Source organism: Impatiens glandulifera, chromosome 2 (genome assembly GCF_907164915.1).
Source record: "Impatiens glandulifera chromosome 2, dImpGla2.1, whole genome shotgun sequence".
Classification (NCBI taxonomy): Eukaryota; Viridiplantae; Streptophyta; class Magnoliopsida; order Ericales; family Balsaminaceae; genus Impatiens; species Impatiens glandulifera.
Window position 1 is genome coordinate 2,583,412 of NC_061863.1, and position 15,129 is coordinate 2,598,540.

Sequence of the window (15,129 nt, forward strand, 5' to 3'; positions counted from 1 at the left end):
ATATTAAATTCAAACACCAAATTTGATAAATGTGGGACGTTTTAATATAATATAAGTTCAACTTTTAACTAACTAATATATAATGATGTTGAGTAAATGGATACTTGGGTCGGATTATGTGTTGACCCACCCATAAATTTAAAACGGTTAAAAATAAAATAAAAAATGTTATCCGTAATTTTTTCACGGTTTTTTTATATTATTACTCGTGTAAATGCACGGGCTAAATGCTAGTTTGATTAATTAACTTAAGTGACTTTTAGCATTGTTAATCAATACATTGTCACTATGCAAACGAGGTGATAGTGGTGACACATTTTTTCTTCTCTTTTAGGTAAATATAGAATATAATAGTATTTACATATGTGTCACTAGGATTAGCTAATGAAAAATTGTGAGTAGAATAATCAAAAGTCAATACATTTAATTTAGATGTAAATTTAGAGGCAGTTGTAATGAGACATAATTTTAGCCATGGGATGAGACAAATTAATCGTATTTGTATATAAATTGTTTGATGAGAAATGCAAAAATCAAAAAAAAAAATATATGACTTTGGAAAGGTAAAATTGTTTATATATTGAAAATGTAAAATTGAGAGAATAAATTCCCTTAAGAACTTAATTCAATTCAAAAGAGTAATTTTAAGGACAATTAACTAACATGGTCAATGCCCATATTCTCTTGTTATGGTGTCAAGATTGGACATTGTTGGATTGAGTAGGCACATGGTTTTTTTTAATAGGGCAGTCCAAAGGTGAGTACTTTCACTGATATGATACTAAAAAGTCCAAATAGTTGGTGCCAAACATTTTATATTGATAATTTGGTTAAAATTTAAAATGGACTTTTAAAATTTGGTTGTCTAATTCAAGGCGGTTAAAGTTTCGAGTTAATTTACGATTTTACGTAAGGTTAACGAGTTTAATTTTAAGTTAATTCTTAAATAGTTAAACTTTTACGATTTTAAATTTACGATACTAAGATTTTACAAGTTTATAAATTTATAAATAATTTTGATTTTTCGATTTTATACGATTTTACGTTAAAAATGAATGTATATTTAAAAATTAAAAAATAAACTTATTATTTATTCAAATAAATAAATTAATATAATTAATTTTATAAATATAATTTTTTTATATTGTTATTTACTTATTATTATTATTATTTATTTGATTTTATATTTAAATATATAAAATTTTAAAATTGGCTAAGTATAAAATACTTAATTATATATATAAATAATAACAATAATAATATATAACTATTAATTTTTTCAAATTAAACTCTCAATAAACTCTAAATTTTACGAGTTTACAAGTTGCCAATGATTTTACATAAACTCTCGTTTTTTACCGTCTTGGTCCAATTTGAGGCTTAATTCTACCTCCAAATGAGATGGGTCTAAATGAGAGATGGGCCCAAATGAGGCATGGCCCAACATATCGTCCGATCTTTTTTGGAATTTTTTCTTTTATGACCAAAATAAATGAAACCCTAATATAAACAAATCCTATAAATAGATTGTCTACTCATACCTAGCCGCCGTATCCAACAACTTTGTGAGTAAAAGAGATGAAAGTCGGTCATTTTGGGATAGGTGAGATTGAGGCACATCTCAGGTTTGACGACAACCATAAGGTGAACATGACGTTGTTTGTTGATGAAATTGTTCGAGTGGACGAGAATAGTCTTAGTTGGTGTTTTGTGAACACATTGAAACTTTATGCGGAAAAAAATGAGGTAACGTGTTAAAGACTATTCATTCATATTTGGTATTTTATAGCAATTACGACATTGATTTGAGAGAAAAATATTAATATCAAAGATCTATGTACTAAATTTTAAGTGTTGTTTTTTTTTGTGTATTTGTCATTAAGTGTTTTAATGGTAACAGGTGGTTGAAATCATCCTTTCAAGAATAGACCAACCACCACCTAGATGGTTTCTTGTGATCATTACAATAGAAAATGATTGCGTGGAGGAAAATTTCTTCGTAAATTTAATTGATAAGAGTATTACAAAAAAACGAGAAAGTAAGTGTTATTTTCTTTTTAATATATTAATATCTATGATAAATTGATATAATAACTTTATTTTTCAATTTTATATTACAGAAAGTTATTTATTCATTAAAGATATATTACCCTAAGTTCTCAAGTTCGATTCTCATTGAAAAGACGATGCAAATAGATGACTAAGAAGAGCGCAAAAATATAACACGTGGCTTTATGCAGCAACCAAACCTTGTAGTTTGGAAGATTTGGAAAGCAGAATTAACAAAGAAATTTTGTTGGATGAGTTGCGCGCATTACTCCAGCAAATGATGACACAGGCGAGGAGCTTGACCAAGTTTCTTCTTTCATTTAAAAACTTTTAATCATTGTATTAATAATATTATAATTATTTAACTTTTAATAAAATTGTTTTAATATTTTAAGTTTTAAGTAAGCATAGTATTATTGTCATTTGGTGTTAATCTTGGTTAAGAAGAGGGGTTAAATTTGAAAATATTAAAAAGTATAAGGATAGAATTTCAAAATTTTCAAACTGTGGTAAAATGTTTAATTTTCAAAACAATTATGAAACAAAACTATATTTTAGACTAAATTTAAGGGCAAAATAATTTATGGCAATATTAATTGTCAAATTTACAACATATACCTACAAACATAGTTACTTATGGATTAAATTCTTTAAGAAAGTTAAACTTTTTCTTTTTCTTTCACTTTTTTTTAATATTTTTTGTCATTTTTTATTTATTTAAAATAGTTCAATTTTGACTTCATAATCAACTTATATTAAATAAGGTTTAGTTCGTTTTTTTTATTCTAATAACCCAAATAAATTAAATATCACTTTATTTTCTCTTTTTATCTCTCAAATCAATAAATTAATTGAACAAAATATTAAAATACTTTTATTTTATTTATATATATATATATATAAAATAAAAAAAACATCCCCACCTTTAAGTTATTTCAATAACCTAAACCGAACCAAGCCTAAAAAAATTGTCAAAAACCTAAAATAATGTTTCCTCCCAATATTATTTTAAATTAATATCGACCTCAGTTTTTTTTTTCAATCAATTTTAACCCAAAATTTGATTCTAAACTATTATTTTTATTGTTTAATTATCTTTTTATAAATTTGATCTTAAGTGAATGTGGTTGACTTTTTAAAATACATATCATTGTTTAAATATATTTGTATAAATCTATTCAACTATTTATACATATGTGGTTGACTTTGTGTAAATACATATATCGCATGAGATCTACATATGAATGAACTAGTTCTTTGACAAGAAAATACTCTTTCTCAGATATTATTGAAAAATATGGAACATAAACGTATCAACTATGTAAAAAATTGTCACCAATGTCAGATCTATATTGATCTAAAATATACCCCGACATCTTTGCTTTACAGTATGACGACACCCTGACCCTTTTCTATATGGGGCATTGATGTCATTGGGAAAATTTATCTACATGCATCAAATGGACATGACTTCATACTCGTAGCCATCGACTATTTTTCTATATGGGTCGAGGCAGCGTCTTACAAGATTCTAAAATCTACTCAAGTGACAAAATTCATCAGTATCAATATCATCGCCAGATACGGGGTACCTCATGCCATTATTTTAGATAACGGAAAACATTTCCAAGGAAAAGTTTTATCATTGCTCAAAGAATTCAAGATTTAGCACCACAAACCATCGCCCTATCGACCCCAAACTAATGGCGCAATCGAAGCAGCTAACAAAAATGTTATATTGAGATCATTTAGAAGATGACCGACACATACAAGGATTGACATGAGAAGTTTCCAGTTTCCTTGTGGGGATATCGTACGATTGCTCAAGCATCGACAGACAAAACTTCATATTCTATAGTATATGGTATGGATGTCGTACATCCTATCGAGATTGAAATCCATAAACAGAGTCCTTTTGGAGTCCTAAGTCATTGAAGAAGACAAGATAAAATCTCGATTGGACTAGTTGACATTGATGGAAGACCATAGGTTGGATGCATTATGCAAAACACTTACCAGAAACGAATGGTCGATACCTTTAATAGAAAGGTCAAGCCCAGAAACCTAAAAGAAGGTGACTTGGTGCTCAAACGAACCCGAAAACTATTAAACCCTAGGGGCAAGTTCCGACCATGATGGGATGGAACCTTCATAATTAAGAAAATCCTCTCTACATGTGTAGTTCGTCTATCTATAGTTGAAGGTGAAGAGTTTACTGCTCTAAGCAATTTAGACGCACTGAAACGATATTATGTGTAATATCAACACGTGAAAATGACGACTCTCAATCCATCCTTACCAGGACTATGACGGCTCTCAATCCAGCCTTACCAGGACTAGAACGACTCTTAATTCAACCTAATTAGGACTATAACGACTCTGATCCAACCCTAATAGGATTAAAACGGATTTAGTCACCAGCCTCGAATGGACTAATCGACCTCTAGTTTTTATAACTACGTCATTATAAAGAGAGAACTACGTGAGACCTGATTATTCTAAAGGAATAAAAAACGTAAAATATGTCAAGGACAAAAGGAAGATACGTAGACAGCCTATATATAGGTCCGATCTCAATAATAAATAAATAAAATGAATGACAACTCATTGTTCTGTTTCACCTAAAGTGTAAAGACAGTAGGAACCTTGATTCTTTTCACCAATCGGTGACAAGGATTTTAGGAAATAAGTAGGGGCAAAAGCCAAGAGCAGCTTTGTTAATCGAACAATGATTAAATCTCCCGAACATGACCTGAGTTTCTAGAAAACTCTAATTAATGGATATCCTTAATAAGCTCATTTTCGTGCTCCGTGATTATTCAGGAAATTAACCCTCTATGGAAGGCTTTTGAAAAAAATGAAATAAACCCCCAAATGCCAAGACAAAACCGCAATTTGAGAAAGGACGTCGCATTCCCCTTTGTACAAGAGAATAAAGAAAGTTATACTCAAGGCTTCAAAAAAAATATAAAAGCTACCCTATAGGTTGAGATGTTGAAATCATCGTTTATGCTCACTCGGGCGACTGTCCCGATGACTATTGTAAGAGAAAAACGTATCGATTCCCCTAGATATACTCGAGAACCAAAATCAAAAAATATAAATATTCCCATGTAGGTTGAGGTGTTGAAATTATAGTTATGCTCACTCGGGCGACTGTCCCGATTACCATCGTAAGAGCAAAAACGTATCGAATCCTCCAGATATACCCCCAAAACCAAAAATAAATAAAATCTTGAAGCCATAAATTTGAAGCCCTCTCTGCAAATATACCAGGAATAATTGAACTTTTGAAGGATTGCGGCTCATGGCTAAAGCAACCAAAAATATAACTGAACGAGACTTTACATCCCGGTCACCTTCCTTGCGAGATAAGAGTTTGGATAATCGTCTACACGAGATTGAATTTATCATCTATATCTTAACATAGGAGGAAAGGAACTTGGACTCTTTAAACAAGATAATCTCTACCGATCTCATAAATGTTCGTAGCTTAGTCCCGAACACATTTCGAATCCAAGTTTCCATGATTCATGGATATGATCAAAGTTTCTTATGTTTTCAAACCTTATTTGAAACAGAATTGTGAATAGTCCATCCCCAAGTAGCTTTTGTCAAAGCTCCACACGCCATAAACAAACAAGGAACCATGAAGCATGACAAAGTAACCTGCATCCCTTCTTTTTAACGGGAGATTAAAACACAATTAGTCGATGTTTCACCTAGTTGTGAAGGTCACTTCGTAAAACAAAAATGGTAAAAAGTTATGTTGAAACGTTCCCTAAACAATATAAGTTCCTTGAAAGCCAGCGGGTTTATTCCTATTGTGAACAACATTTTATCACAATCAAAGTCAAAGCTCCCCTCAACACAACAGGTTGATGTTTCACCCCGTTGCGAAGGACACTTTGTCAAAACCGGAAGAGATAAGTTTCCAATCAAAGCAGCTCAATCAAAGTCAAAGCTCCCCTCAACACAACAGGTTGATGTTTCATCCAGCTGTGAAGGTCACTTTGTATAAGACTTCTCCAAAGTCCTATTTGTTGATAGGCACCATAGGTCATTGTTATGACTCATAAAGCCATATTTTAATAGGCATCAACATAGGTCATTATTGTAACCTATCCCCTTAGAGTGATTGTTATCATCATTCCCCACAGTAAGTCCTATCTTAGGATAAGCATCCAACGAAGTCATAATTATGACCAATCTCTAGTGGCAAATTCCATCTCTTGATGGACATAACGTGATTATTATCACTATTCCCGGAGAGTCCTATCTATTCCCGGAGGATCCTATCTATTCTCTAGGAGGATCCTATTTGTTGATGGGTATCTTAAAAGAAATCTTACATGCAGTTGATAAACTACTCTCCAGCATGCGTGAGACTATTGCGATAGTCTATCCCTAACAAGATTCGACGTGATCTGATAGCGATTTGACCTATGAATCATTGTTATGATTCATCATCGACATTTATTTCCATCCAGGTTCTATCCTTCCGCCTTATTATAAGTTGGGGTATAAATTTCAAATTATTCAAACCTTGAACCCACGTTTTCTAAAAATAAAATTTATTATTCAAACTCGGTTCGAGAGGGATTTTCTGTAAGTATGGAAAGTTGGCATACCCCAATTTATAATAATATTATTATTTTACAATAATATTAAAATAATATTTTTAAATTCAAAATAACCCAAAGGAGAGGTTAAAAAATTAGGGCTAATTATTGTGATAATTAAACCTTAATTAGAAAATTAAATAAAAACCAAAACTAAATTTGAGATCAAAATATTGCATTTATTTTACCCAAATTAAATTCAAAAATGGGTTGAAATAATTTAATTATGATTTTAAACATAAATTATATATAATTTATGGCTTAAAATAATTAAAAAAATACCCTAAAATACCCAAAATAAAATAAATAATCATAATTTTTATTAAGTTGTCAAAAATATTTTTGTGTATTAATTTGATGAAAAAAACGCAAGAAATGGTTAAAAATTCGATTTCAAATAACATTTTTATTAAAAATATAAACTGATGATCTTGTGTGACAAAAATTATGTGTAAATGTTGTAATAGGTTTCATAGCCATCAGATGAAAATTCAGGGCCCACATCGGATTAACTAACGGGATCACTAACCCCGTTAGCCCAAACGTCAGACGGAACGATAGGCGATGGACGGAACGTCAATGGAGCGTTCAATTCAACAAAACGACGTCATTTTTTTCTTCTTCTTCGCGAACTTCGAGGCACGCGATGGATGCTAGTGACCTTCCAGAAAGTCTATCTCCTCCGTTTCTCAACCTTATCCCTCCATTCTTTCATCAGCGTGCACATCTCTACCTCACCATCAATACCCCTAGAATTATAAGTCAAAACCTACGCTAGACCTAGGCTGCTAAGGACAAAACAGAAATGTTGAAGAAGAACTTCAGAAGCCAAATTGAAGTTGAATGTCTATGATAACCGACCTAGCTAAGTATAAATACTCCTTAGGTGTTAAACTTCCAATCCATCAAACAAAATTCGAATATTATAGCTTGATCTATAAAGAACTCCAGTGACTATTTTTTTGAAGAAACTACTTCGGCGATCTAGGATTCGATCCGGGGCTTGAGAAAGCTTTCTATACATCATGGAGTGTTCTCCAATCACTAGTAATCTTACAGATCTACTATAATTCAAGTTAGGATTTGAAATTGGATTTTTTCAAGTTTGATCGGGTTGATCTTATTTAGGGTTCAATTTTGTATTTTCTTTAGTTGAAATCACTCCCTATATGATTTCTAAGCTTTCTGTCGAAAGAGATTTCATCAATTTTACCTCAATCGAAAAAACCCAAATTTGATTTGAAAATCTGGAAATTTTGAATTTCATGTTCTTGGGATTTTAAGTGAGAATTTTGATTCAATTAGTAGTCTAACATGTTTGTAAATATGTTATGATGATTTCCAAATCATAAAATCAACATCCCGATAATGTTTTAATCCAACTGAAATTTAATAAAAAAAGTTTAAATTTCATTTTTGAATTATGTTAAAGAGCTTGATCTATGTTCTTGTATTGGTTGTATTCAACTATAAATATCATTTCAAAGTTGTTGGAACAAAAATTAGTCCATGAGATGACCTAAATCAAAAGTTCTCATTTCTTGCCCTAGAAATCGGGTTGAGAAATTAATCCTTGTAGAGCTCGATTGATCGAGTTTAGGGTTAGGGATTATGATTCCTATATCAATATGAGTTGTTTGCGGCTTACAGATCATGTTTTCATTATTTGTATCTAAAGTTATAAACTTGCAATTTCTTTATACCAAATAAAGAACACTCGATCATCAACGACCAAGCCCTATAGGACCGGACCGAGATCAAGGACTGAGAAAATTGACCTAGGACCGAGACCAATGATCGGTATTCTTGAGTGAAGATCGAGCCTTAGGATCGGTGTTCTTGAGCAATGATTGAGGAATACAGCCGAGGATTCTAACATATGACCGAGAGGTCTGACCAGGGACCGAGACTCTCAGGTCCCACGACCGAGGAAGCTAAACCTGGGACCGAGACTCCCAGACCTAGGACCAAACAATCTAAGTTTAGGACCGAGCCTCCCGAACCCCAGGGTCGAACACTTCGGTCCCTTGATCGAGTGTCTAAAACCCCGATTTAGACCACCTTCGGTCTAGACCAAACCCATCCAAGCCCGGACCGGTAAAAACGAACCCAAGCCCTAGGACTTTGGTCCTAAGGCCTATTTTGTTCCACTTTTTAAAATCAAAAATTATTTTTGTAATTTTGGAACCCCCAATTCATTTTCAAAAAATCTCAAAAGGTCAGAAAATATTTTCGAGATATTTCTCAAACAAATATTTTGGCTAAGACCCCGTTTGAAATTTATTTTTAAATTCTAATACTTTTCTGATATTTTTCAGGTTTTAATTAATATGTTATCAACACAATCACAGGTACGCCATCTAAATAATTGTGTACAATTATTTACGTAATTTAAACTTATCCTTGTTTAGGATCCCCGAACTAATAATTAAATAAATAAATCTTTTGATAGCCAAACTTTTACCTTAAAAATAAAACTGCTCCGACAGGCATGTAGCACATAGCGCGAAAGTCTTTTTCCGAGCGTAACCAAAAAATGAACCCCTTATGAAAACTCTGATATAAAGTACGTTTGTAAAAGTACATTTTACTGATTTTTCTAAAATTATTTGGCGACTCTGTTTTCAAATAAATAATTTTTTTAATTAATCATGTTTAATTAATTTAAACTGGATTTCAAATCAAATCCTCATATTATTAAAATTTGAATAAAATTAATTGTTTTTACATAGTTAATTTCAAAAGCTCTCAAGTACTGTCAAAATCTTTTACAGATAATATTTTAAAAAAAAGTATGTCTGACACGTAAACCAAGGTTAAAACGCATTCAATCATCCAACTTTGATAAGCTACTTTCACCAATGACCCATTCTCAGGGTTACCATCATCAACTAGTGAATTCAAACATTTCAAGGGATTCCAGGGTTACTATCATCAACTAGTGAATTCAAACATTTCAAGGGATAGACTTGCATTGATAAAAAATAAATTTCAAATTAATTTTGTGAAAGTACACATTCAAATATAAAATCAAGAAAACATAACATCATTAAGGAAAACTTTTGCATTGATTTGATTTTGTATATGGTTTTAGCTTACCTTTTGCCTACTTTATATAGATAATTTTACAAAGAGAACTAATTTTTGTCATTTATAGGTCATAACAATTTTGGAAGAAAATATTCATTTATGACTATATAGATTTTTATCCATTTACATCCTTAACATATACTATATGAAATTATAGAAAGATGTAAATATTTTTACATCACAAAATATATTAATTATATGAATAATGGGCAATGACTTTTTATGTATATAGACTAATATTTAAAATAATATCAGATTTCATATTGATATAAAATGATAATATTATATAAATATTTGTAAATAGTACTAGCCAAAAGTGAGACCCGTAGTAATTATGCATTCACATTATGCAACATCTTTTAGCATTATTAGAACCCTCCGACGTCAAAATAACCTAAAACACAGGCTACAAATACAACGAATTTCTTCAAGATTTGAACAACTTAAGGAAAATATTACACATCCAAAAGTTAAAAAAAAAAACATAAGACCAACTAAATATAAGGTGCCCTCCCTATAGGAGTTTCCTCCGGCTCGGTGGGAGTTTCCTTTGGCTCTAGTTGAGTGGCTAGGGTAGAAGAGGCATCGTCAACTTCAAGTCGAGTTGGTGACACTCTCTAGAGTTTGATACTGGGAGAGGAAAAGTCTCGTATTATTTATTAATATTGGGTAAGAATAATCTATGAAAAATTTATGATCGCAACGACGACATTTAATTTATGTATATGTGTTCTCATTCTTTATGTTGGACTATTTTTTCAATTTTGCGTGAAGTTTTCATTTCCCTTGCCATTTCTTGAATTGTTTTTATGGCCTCATGAATACCAATAAGACTTCACTAAATTTTATCTAAAGTAGTGCAAAACTAATTTAAGCATCAAGCTCGTATAATTAATCACTTATATACCTATAAACTAATAATATGAATACAACAGGAATATAATCACCTAAACACTCATAATTAATAATATGAATAAAAAAGAACATGTAATTTTTGTATTTTATTTTTTGGATTGAAAGGTCGTCTGCCCTGAGTGATCGAATTAGGCTTTATTCAGTCTGACAAGGTTAATATGCACAAATGACCTTTTATTAGTCTAATATCTCCACGTTAAGTGAATTTCTTATGATTGAATTCTGTTTTAAGTATGGTAACACAATGGAAACAGCTTAGATTATGAGAACACTAATCAAAATTCAACTAAATTTATTTAGTTAAAAATAATTTTAAAATTTGGATAGCGGATTATTAGTTGTTCTATGGATTTGAGAAATAATTTGATCATAATGGTTATGTTTGCCACGTGATAATATTTATTTTATAGGATAAAAATTGTTTCATTGATTCATTTTATTGCATTCACAATAAAATATTAAATTTCATAACAAAACAATTAAATCAAATTAGGACATAATTATAGATGATAAAAGTTATACTCTATAACAATAAGGTAAGAAGTTATATATATATATATAGTCTTATTTTATAATTTTGTATTGGATTGATGGTATAAAAATGTAATATACAAAAATTATTAGTTTCTTAATTAAAATTATTATTCTAACCTAAATTTTTGTTATTTACATTTATTTTTGTTTTTGAATTTTGTTTAAATATTCTAAGTATTTAAAAAAATGATAAGAATCTCTATTAACAAAACTTACATACTAGTAGGTTACTTAGTTTTCTTATTAATTATTTCATTTTATACAATGGATTTTAATTTAATATACAAATTTTTATTAAAATATATTTATATATACTGTTTAGATATAAATTTAGTCTTTCTGCAAAACTATTATTAATTAAATATTAAATTTATAATTTGTATTTGATAAAATATAAGAATTTAAAATATAGAATAATAAAACAGGCTATTTTTAAATATATTAAAATATAATTTAATTAATTTTATAAAGAATGAGGAAAAATTGAAAGAAATGAATAATATAGGTAGCACAACTCAGAACTTTTAAACCTAACAAAATTTAACTCATCAACTATTTTATTTTTCAAATTAGAATATAAAATATTATTTATATTTCAAATTAAAGCACTTAATTATACCCATTTTCTATTTTTGGATATTAATGAATACCAAGATATAATTATATAAACATGGTTTTAAGTTCACATCAGGACTACATTCCTTGTAAGTACATTAAGAAAAAAACACAATCATATATGAATTTTTTTTAATAATATAGGTTATTTTGTGGAAAAAAATAAAGTAAACTCATTAAATAGAGATTCAAACATACACTGCAAAGCTCACATGATTAACCACTATGCCATGACCATATTTGTTTTAAAACATTAGATAAAAAATAAAATTAATTATGCATAATTTCTTTAAAATAAATCTATTACGTGGTCGGCAGGATTTGAAATTGCGCGGGCAAAGTCCACATGATTTCTAGTCATGCCCGATAACCACTCCGGCACGACCACAATTATTTAAGAATATTAAAGACACAAAACACAATCATTTATGCTTAAATTTTTTCATTATTTTCCGTAACAATATTATATTGTGGATCGGAAAACAAATGATGGGGCAAAATTCACATAATTTTCAGTGATGCCCCTCCATAACCACTCTAACACGACCACATTTGTTTGAGAATATTAAATAGAAAAAACACAATCATTTATGCATAATTTCTTTTCATAACAAGTTTATTTTGTGGGTAAAAAAATAAATTTATTACGTAGTGTTGGCAGGATTCAAACCTGCGCAGGCAAAGCCCACATGATTTCAAGTCATGCCCAATAACCACTCTGGCACAACCACATTTGTTTAATAATATTAAAGAGAAAAAAACACACAATGATATATGCATAATTTCTTTTAATAAAAATGTTATTTTGTGGATAAAAAAAATAAAATAATTTGTTGAAAGATAAGTATGCGGTTCAATTTGATTGAGTGTGCAAAGTTCAAGACAAGATGAGTGACAAATGTTTTTCTGGATCTTGTGCTTGAGTAAAGAGATGTCGAGAGATACATAATTATTTGTTATGATGTATACGATGAAAGTTCGTTTTGGGTCTTCTCGGCTTTCGATCAATAATTTATTTTTGAGTAAGTAGATATTGGATGTTCGTTTGGATGTTCGTTTGGGTGTCCTCTCTTTTCGATAGATATTTGATTTTGAAAAAATAACGATGGAAGTTCGTCTTATCTCTTCTTGGCTTTGGATTGATATCTTATTTTGAGAAAGTAGACGATGAATGAATGTTAGTCTTGGGGGTCCTCTATTTTCAATATATCTGATTTTAAAAAAGTAAACAATAAAAGTTCATATTAGGTCTTCTCCGCTTTTGATCGATATCTTATTTTGAGAAAGTAGACAATGGAAGTTCTTCTTAGATGTCCTCGGTTTTTTTTATAGATATCTGGTTTTGAAAAATTAAATGAAGGAAACAATAAACAAGACAAAGGCAAACGTCAAGAAAAAAAATCTTCAACTATTTTCTCTCCTCTCTTTAGATATCTAGGTTAAGGTATTTTCACCATTGTTGAAGATACATTATATATGTATGTACGTTATTTTTTAGGTTTAGATAATATGTTAGATTGTAAACCTCATAGACAAGAACAAGACAAAAAGAGGGAGATGAATCAAGACGAAGACAGGTTTTAGGAAGAAATTCTTTTTTATACAATTACTTTCTCTTCTCTCCCTAGATAATTAGGTGTAGGTATTTCCATCATTGGTGAAGATACATTATATATGTATGCGTCATCTTTATTGATAATATTGTTCTTAAAGATTTAGATAATATGTTAGATTGTAAACCTTAATTTGTAAGAATAGCGTAACTCATTATGAATGATATAGTGAATGTTTTAAACAGCATAAGAGTCTCGTGGTTTTACTCTTGTCGAAGAGATTTTTCACACTAAAGTTCGATGTGAGGTTGTACATGTGCGCGGCTAGAAAGTTGCTAAGTTTGAATGAGATTCACTTTTATTATAGAAATTGTTGTTTGCTCATTTTAGAAGTATAAATGATGAAATTATGGGTAAAAAATGAGTGCCTACAATACATCAAGAGGAGCATAGTCGAGCAAAGAGAAGTTGTTATCAAGAAGGTGTAAATATATGACAATGTATATAGTACTGGTAGTTCATTGATTTATTATCTATGGAGACTTTGTTTGTTGAGAAATTAGAGCATGAAATACAAGAAGGACATAAAATGTAAATCAAGATAGTGTTTTTTTTTTTTGAAAAAAAAAATAGAGGGTTGAGAATGAATTTACAATATTACAATGATGATATGTTCATGATACTCAATCTTGATACAATGAAAGAGTATATTCAACAAAATGAAACTATGTTTTTTACTATATAATTTAGTTATTAGTAATAAGATTAACACAAATAAAATTTGATTTATTGTTATGGAAATACAATTAAAAAAATGTGGTAAGAATATTTTTAAAATTCTTAGAGTTTTTGACAATATATTGATATTAACTTGAGTATGATTTATTTAAAGATGTAGTCGGACACTTTAAAAAAATCAATAATATTTCAAAAATACCTTTCAAATAATCCTATCTTCAATCCAATAAGTTTTATTTTAAATATTCAATTATTCAAAATGTATATAAAAATAAATCATAATAAGAATTAATAAAAAAAATATAATTATATTATAAATATAATTTTTAATAATATTAAAATTAAAGTTAATTATATTGTAGTAATATATTAATTGTATTTCTCAAATCTGATGTATGGCAATTATAATTCTCATGTGATTGCTCCTTTTAGAAGGGTTTTCTCCTTTGTAAGTCATTGTTAATTTTATTTTATTTTTTTATTGAGAATCGTTCAACTAGATCGGATGATCTATTTCTTGGAATCTTGAAAGTATTTCTTTGTCTTGTTCAATTATTCATCGCAAAAAATTTGAAAAATACAAAAAAAAAAAAAATCGCTAAAATATAAAGAAAATGATGAAATGGAGAAATCTTAGTTTGAAATAAGAGAGAAGAGGAATATTAGTTACTTTGAATTATTTTTAAATGTTTTATTTATTGTACTATGTGAAATTGGAAAATAAGCGTTTCCTTTTTCTAATAGAAAACAAATGTTACTGTATTCTCTCCCTTCGACCTTCATAATTATTTTTTAAATTTTTCAAAAAGATTCTATATATTTACCAGATTTCTTTCTATAAATTATATAATATAACATATTTGATTATACACAAAAATAGTTATTCTTTTCTATCCTTCATAACTTTTTTTTTTCTAATTTAGCATAAGATATTTTTCTTTAAAATATTAATAACTTGATTTGAAAATTTTGAAATTTATGAAGATGATATTTTAACATTTTGTAAAAGTAAA